Here is an 8,255-nt window from a genome sequence, read left to right as displayed (position 1 = left end):
TGCCTGTCAGCTCTGCTCTGAAGTTTCTGTCTGCTCTGTTGTTTCTGGCTCTCTCTAAAATGTTTATTCTTTTCAAGGATTCCAGTAAACTAAACAAGACCTACCTGGAATGGGTGGAGTCACATCTCCCTCTAATCAAAGGTCACATCCACAATTGGGCATGTCTCAACTCTGTGGAGATAGTCTAATCAAAAGTTCCCAGCATACATTATTGAATCAGGATTAAAGGAAAGGGTGCTCCCACAGATTGGATCAGAAGTAAAGCACGGCTTTTCTGGGATACATAATACTTTCAAATCAGCACAGAGGGATTGAAGGAAGATGGCCAAGTAGGGAGCTCTAGTTCTCAGTCTTTCCATACAAACAACTACTAAACATGTAAGAACTGTATGAAACAGCTATTTTGAACATCCAGAGGCCAGAAGAACATTGTACATCATACAGGGATGAGTAGCAGGAAGAGGCTAGTAAATTATGGTAAAGAATGATAAATTGCTCTCTCTGTGTGGTGACTACCAGTGTCCATTCCCCATTCTTGCAGCAAGCTGCTATGGGTCCATCCCCAGGCTAGCTTGCTGATAACAGAAGGGATGCAAAAATCCTGGCACAGACCAGGGGTGGGCATAGACGATCATTGATCATGACTTTTGATTAGAGACTTCAGATTGCTAAGGTTCTGGCTCAGAGCATGACCATTGTTGCAACCAGCCCTGGACAAAGGCAGTGGGAGCCTGTTCTAGTTTGCTAGCTGCCAGAATGCAATATACCAGAAATGGATTGGCTTTTAACAAGGAGAATTTAATAAGTTGCAAGTTTACAGTTCTAAGGCTGAGAAAATGTCCCAATTAAAACAAGTCTATAGAAATGTCCAATCAAAGGCATCCAGGGAAAGATACCTTGGTTCAAGAAGGCCGATGAAGTTCAGGCTCTCTCTCTCAAGTGAGATGGCACATGGCGAACACAGTCAGGGCTTCTCTCTGGGCTGGAAGGGCACATGGCGAATACGGTGTCATCTGCTAGCTTTGTCTCCTGGCTTCCTGTTTCATGAAGCTCCCTGGGAGGCATTTTCCTTCCTCATCTCCAAAGGTCGCTGGCTGGTGGACTCTGCTTCTGGTGCTACAGCATTCTCTGCTCTCTCTGAATCTCTCTGAATCTCTCATTCTCCTTTTATAGGACTTCAGAAACTAATCAAGACCCACTCAAATGGGTGGAGACATGTCATCCCCTAATCCAGTTTAACAACCATTCTTAACTAAAACACATCAACCAGGGAGATGATCTCATTACAGTTTCAAATATACAGTATTGAATAAGGATTATTCTACCTTTTAGAAATGGGATTTATATCAAAACATGGCTTTTCTTAGGGGGCATACTTCCTTTCAAACCAGCACAGAGCCATTGTTTCCATTTGTCCCAGGCAAAGCCCATGGCAGAGGCCACTTAAAGACTTTATGTTCCCTCGGAGCTTCAGGGGACGGTTAGTTGAAGGGCTGTGTTTGTTGGGCAGGCCAAGAAAGCTTAGGTCTGAGTTGCTGTGAAAGAAGCTTTTGTACCCTTCCTGATCCCCTCCCTAGGGAAATTTGGGGCTGGTCTGCTCACACTTCATGAGTCCCTAGCTGGGGAAACTGACTTGGGAATGTCCTCTCTAGTATGCTACTTCTCCAAGAATTATCCTCCAGGCAAAAGCAGCATGAGACAATGAGAGTGTAAGAAACTATAAAGGCAGACAAACTGGGGCAAAGGCTTGCTGGCTTCAACACCCTGAAAGGGAGGTCTGTCTCCTGGGAAACAAGGGGCAAACAAATTTCTATAAATAAGGGGAACTCCAAAACAACTAACAACTAAAAGCCCAAAAACAAGACACAGTCTCAGAAAGACAGGGAAACCCTACACACTGCAGTTGCCTTGGACAGACATTCCTGATATGAGGATGGAGCTCAACAATATCTCTTATCACCAGCTGGTTACAAATTCAAGAGACAGACATCTCAGGGAATAAATCATGAAGTTAATATTTTAGAATATCAAAATGTATAGTGTGCAACAAAAGAGTACAAGAAAAACAATTAGGAAGCGATAGCCCATCCAAAGGAAGAGAATAACAGTCCAGAAAAAAACAATGAATAAGACCAGACAATAGAAACAGAAAAAAAAGACTTTCATCAGAAACCATGGAGAAAAGAAAGAAGTGGGTTGCAATACTTAAAGCGCTGAAAGAAAACAACTGTCAACCAAGAATTTTATATCAGGCAAGACTTTCTTTCAAAAATAAGGGAGAGATTAAGACATTCCCAGATTTTTAAAAAGCTGAGGAAGTTCACCACTAAACTTGCTGTATAAGCAATGCTAAAGGGATTTCTTCAGAGAGGAAAAGACACTAGACTGGTTCCAATGAGCATACAGAAATAAATACCTGCAGTAAAAGTAACCATTTGGGTAAAAAAATGCCAGCATTATTGTAGTGTGTTGCTTGGGATGTAACTTCACTTATTACTTCTTACAAGTGCTAAAAGGGAAATGCTTAAGAAATAATGATACATTGCTACCTATCATAACTTGCCAACCCCCAACCAAAACCATTTCAGTTAATCATAAAGAACACCTAAGACAGTATATAAGATTCCACAAAGTTTCCATGCAATTGGGTAACTCTCCAAAATCTGCAACCTCCAGATGGGTCCTTGGACCAGATAAGTCCTGAAACCTAGAGGGGCCAACCTTTCCAGAACATCAGCTAGTTCTATCTCCTGACCCTTTACTATTGAAAGCCCTCAAAGAGTGGGAGAAAGATCAAAGGTGATGATGGAGTTATACAGAGAGGGTAGCATTTAACAAACAAGTATGATTGCTGAATTATTATGTTGATACTTCCTTTAGTCTCTAGTATTTTAGAGCAGCTAGGAGTAAAAACCTAAAATTGTGGAATTGTAACCCATACCAAACTCTGAAATCTGTTCTACAACTAATTGTTGTGCTGTGCTTTGAAATTTATTGCTTTTTTTGCATATATGTTATTTTTCACACAAAAAAGAAAAAAATGATGATAAAAATACATGTATTCTTTCTGGCCTCCAATGTTCTGGAGCAGCTGGAAGGAAAAATCTGAGATGATGGTATGGTAACCTGTGACAAACTCTGGGATCTGTCCTGTAACTACTTGTTGAAGAGTGATTTGAAAACTATTACCGTTTTCTTTCTTCGTTTTGATATATACGCTATAATACACAATTAAAAAAGTTAAAAAGAAAGTAATGTTAAATCTATGGTTTTGGACATGCAATGTACAAAGATGTAAGTGCTAACAACACAAAAGAGGTGGGGAAACAGAAGGGTATAGGAAAAGTATAGATATATCTATTGAAGTTAAGTTGGTATCAAAACAAATATGAATGTTATATATTTAAGATGTTTAAGTTAAACTGCATGGTAACCACAAGGAAAGTAGATGAAAAATATATCCAGATAGAAATGAGAAGGCACTCAAGATGGTACAACACAAATATCAAATAAAAATAAAATTAGGCATTTATAGGAAAATTGAAGTACATAAAAGGCTTACATAGGCTAAACAGCAAAATGCCAGAATACAGTCATACATTATCAATAGTAACTTTAAATGTAAATAGATTTAACTCTCCAGTCAAAAGGCAGAGATTGACAGAATAGATAAAAAAGAAAAAGCATAACCCAACCACATGCTCTGCAAGAGACTTATACCAAATTCAAAGACATAAGTAGATTGAAAGTGAAAAGAGGGAAAAAATATATGCCATGAAAGTAGTAACAAAAAGAGAACTTGGATTGTACTTTTTAATGTAAAAAAAAGGTACAAGAAAGAAAAAAAATAGAGAATCGACAAAACCAAAAAATTGGTTTTCTTTGAAAAGATCAATAAAATTGTGTAATGACAAAGAAAACAGGAGAGAGGATAGAAATAATGAAAATTAGAAATGAAAAAGGGAACATTACTATTGAGCCTGTTGAAAGTAAAGGGACTACAAGAGAATACTATGAAAAACTATGTGCCAATAAATTAGATAACCTAAATGATATGGAAAATTCCTAGAAATACACTATGTCGACTCAAGAAAAAATAGATCTCAGCAAACTAATTATTAGTAAATAGATTGACTAAGTAATCAAAAACCTCCCCCAAAAGAAAAGCCAAGTAACAGCTTTACAGAGGGATTCTACCAAATATTTCAGGAAGACTTAATTCCAAATCTGCTCAAAATCTTTTAAAAAATGAAGAGGAGGGAACACTCCCTGATTCATTCTGTAGTCTCATACAAAGCTAGATAAAGATACCACAAGAAAAGAAAATGACAGACCAATTTCTTCTATGAATCTAGATGCAAAAATCCTCAACAAAATTCTAACAAACTGAATCCAATAGCCATTAAAAGACTAAGACATCATGATCAAATGGAATTTATGCCTAGTATGCAAACGTGGTTCCACATAAGAAAATCAAGTAATATAATACACCATGATAACACAATGAAGGGGAAAAAACCCGTATGATTATCTCAATTGGTGCAGATAATGTATGTGACAAAATTCAGCATCTTTCTTGATAAAAGCACTTAGAACACAAGGAATAGAAGGAAGTTTCTTCAACATGATACAGGGTATACATGAAAACCCCATAGCAGACATCATATTTAATGGTGAAGGACTGAAAGCTTTCCCTCTAAGATCAGAAAAAAGACAGGGATGCCCACTGTCACCGGTGGTGTTCAATGTTCTACTGAAAGTTCTAGTCAAAGCAATCAAGCAAGAAAAATAAATAATAGGCATCTGAATTGGAAAGGAAGAAGTAAAACTTTCCCTATTTGTGGATGACATGATCCTATATTCAGAAAATCTTGAAATAACCACAACAAAGGTGCTAGAGGTAATAAATAAATTCAGCAAAGTTGTGGGCTTTAAGAACACCCATTAATAGTAGTGTTTATATATGCAAACAATGGACAGTTGGTAGAAGAAATGAAGAAAGAATTCCATTCACAATGGCAAATAAAATAATAAAATATCTAGGAATAAAATTTAATCAAGGGGATATGAAGAACTTGTACATAGAGAACTATACAACGTTGTTAAAATAAATCAAGGAAGACTAAATCAATGGTAGGACATTCTGCGTTCATGGAATGGATTGGAACACATCACAGTCATGAGAAAAAGAAGAGCAAAGCTGGAGAATGCACACTTTCCCACCTTAAAACTTGTTACAAAGACACGGTGATGAAAACAGCATGGTACTGCACAAGACAGACAAGAACAATGGAATCAAACTGATATGTCAGGTATCAACTCTGATACCTGATCGGGTGCAAACTGATATGTCAGGTATGTACCACCCTGACCAACTGATTTTTAGCAAGGGAGCGAAAACCATGCAGTTCAGAAAGAATAATCTCCTCAGCATAAGGTGCTGGGAAAAATGGATCTCCATTTGCAAAAGAAAGGAAGATCCCTATCTCATATCTTATACAAAAATCAGCTCAAAATGGACCAAAGACCTAAACATAAGAGCCAGAACGAATAAACTCCTAAAAGGAAATGTAGGGAAGCAACTTCAGGACCTTGTATTAGAGAATGGTTTCTTAGACTTTACACCCAAAGCACAAACAACAAAAGAAAAAATAGATAAATTGGGTTTCATGAAAATTAAAAACTTTTTTGCCTCAAGGGACTTTACCATGAAAGTAAAATGACAATCTACACAATGGGAGGGAAAGCACATCCAATAAAGGTTTAATATCTAGAATATATAAAGAAATCCTTCAACTTAGCAACAGCAAAAGAAAAACCCAATTTAAAAATGGGCAAAAGACTTGAGTAGGCATTTCTTCAGAGAAGATATAAAATGTCCAGGAAGAACATGAAAAGATGCTGACCACTTTATACCATCAGGGAAATGCCAATCAAAACTGCAATGTGATGCCATTTCACACCCATTAGAATGGTTGCTATTAAATAAATGGAAAATAACGTGTTGGAGAGGATGTGGAAAAATAGGAAAACTTATTCATTGCTGGTGACCATGTGAAATTGTGCAGCCACTGTGGAAGATAGCTTGGTGGTTTCTCAGAAATATAAATATAGAACTTTCATATGACCTGGCAATCCCACAACTAGGTACATGCCTAAAAGAATTAAAGCAGTAACTCGATTTGCACACTGTGCCTGTTTGAATCTGTGGTGGACCACAGAAAAGCCATGTCCTTTAATCTTCATTCAGTATTGCTGGCTGGGAGCTTTTTTCCTTTTCTTCCTTTTTTTTTTTCTGCATGGACAGGCACTGGGAATCAAACCTGGGTCTCTGGCATGGCAGGTGAGAATTCTGCCACTGAGCCACAGTCACACTGTCCTGGCTGGGAGTTTTTTGATTGTTCCCAAGGAGATGTGGCTCACTTGATTGTGGGTATTAACTTTTGATTAGAGGGAGATGTGACTCCACCCATTCCAGATGGGTCTTAATTAGTTTACTGGAATCCTTTTAAAGAGGAAACACTTTGGAGAGAGCCCCTTTTTAGAGCCATGAGAGCCCAGGCAGCCAGAGACCTTTGGAGCTGAAGAAAAAAAATGTGCCTGGGGAGCTTCATGAAACAAGAAGCCTGGAGAGAAAGCTAGCAGATGTCACCACATTTGCCATGTGCCTTTCCAGTTGAGAGAGAAACCCTGAACTTCATCAGCTTTTCTTGAGTGAAGGTAACCTCTTGTTGGTGCCTTAATTTGGACATTTCTTTAAACTTGCTTTAATTTGGACATTTTCACTACTTTACAACTGTAAACTTGTAATGTAACAAATTCCCCTTTTTAAAAGCTGTTCTATTTCTGGTATATCACATTCTGGCAGCTAGCAAACTAGAAAATGCACCAATGTTCATAGTAGCATTATTCACTGCTGTCAAAAGTTGGAGCAATTTGAGTGTCCATCCACTGATGGAATGAATAAATAAAATGTGGTATATATAAACACAATGAAATATTATTGAGGTATGAAGATGAATGAAGACCCGATACATGTAACAACCTGAGTGCACCTTGAAGACATCAAATTGAGTGAAATAAGCCAGGAAAGAACAAATATTGTATGATCTCATTGTGTTGAAATAATTAGAATAAGCAAACTCATAGAATCAGAATATAGACTATAGGTTATCAGGGATGGAGTGGGGATTGGAAGAGGGAAGTTAAGGCTTAAAACGTACAGGGTTCCTATTTGGAATGATGGAAATCTTTTGGTAATGGTGTTGGTATCACAACACTGTGAATGTAAATGACAGCACTGAAATAGATATTCGCATGTGATTTAAAGGAGGAAATGTTGGATTGTATATATACAAGAGGAAAAATTTTTTAAATCTGTGAAACTACACCTCACAAACAGTGCAATCTAAGTTAAACCATGGACAATAGTTAATAGCACAATTATAAAAATGTGCTACCATCAATTGTAACAAATGTGCCAATCAGTGCAAGGTGTTAATAATAGGGTGATAAATAATAGATGCATGGGAATCCATATTTTAGGCATGATCACTCTCTAAACCCACAACTTCTCTAATAAAAAAAGTATATACTCTAATGCAGATTTTACTTTGATGAATCAAAACTAAAATGATAGGAGGCTAGGGGTCGGGTTTCCATAGGATCCTGCAACCCCGTTGCTCAGCATATACCTGGAGGAACTGAGTGTGGGGACATGAATGGACATTTGCACATTGGTGTTTATGGCAGTGGTGTTGTGATTCACAATGGATGGCCTAAGGGTACTATGACTGAGGAATGGAAGGGGGAACTGTGGTGTATACATACAGTGGACTACTGAGTGGCTGCAAGAAGAAATGAAGTTGTGAGGCATGCAACTGGGTGAATGAACCTTAAGGGCAGTATGGTAAATGAAATGTCAGAAACAAAAAAGACAAATGTTATCATGATTCACTTGTATGGCATATAATATACAAACTCAGCGAACTGGAGTTGAGAGCATGGGGAATCAGGTTGAGATCTCTGCAAAGTGTCCTAGACTGTAAGCTCTTACAGCAGTCACATGTATTCAGGAATTGTAAACTATATTTCTAAAGTCTGAGATATTGAGATATTTGCATATAACCTGGTCATTGTCAGAATCTTTGGGTATTTATGTGACACCTGAGACTCAGAGTTAGAGCTCTGAAGCTATGAAAATCAACAGTCCCCATACAGGAGCTGTTTAAACACTTGAAAAAGGGATTAGACTT

Source organism: Tamandua tetradactyla, chromosome 11 (assembly GCF_023851605.1).
Source record: "Tamandua tetradactyla isolate mTamTet1 chromosome 11, mTamTet1.pri, whole genome shotgun sequence".
Taxonomy (NCBI): Eukaryota; Metazoa; Chordata; class Mammalia; order Pilosa; family Myrmecophagidae; genus Tamandua; species Tamandua tetradactyla.
This window is presented reverse-complemented; position numbering follows the sequence as displayed.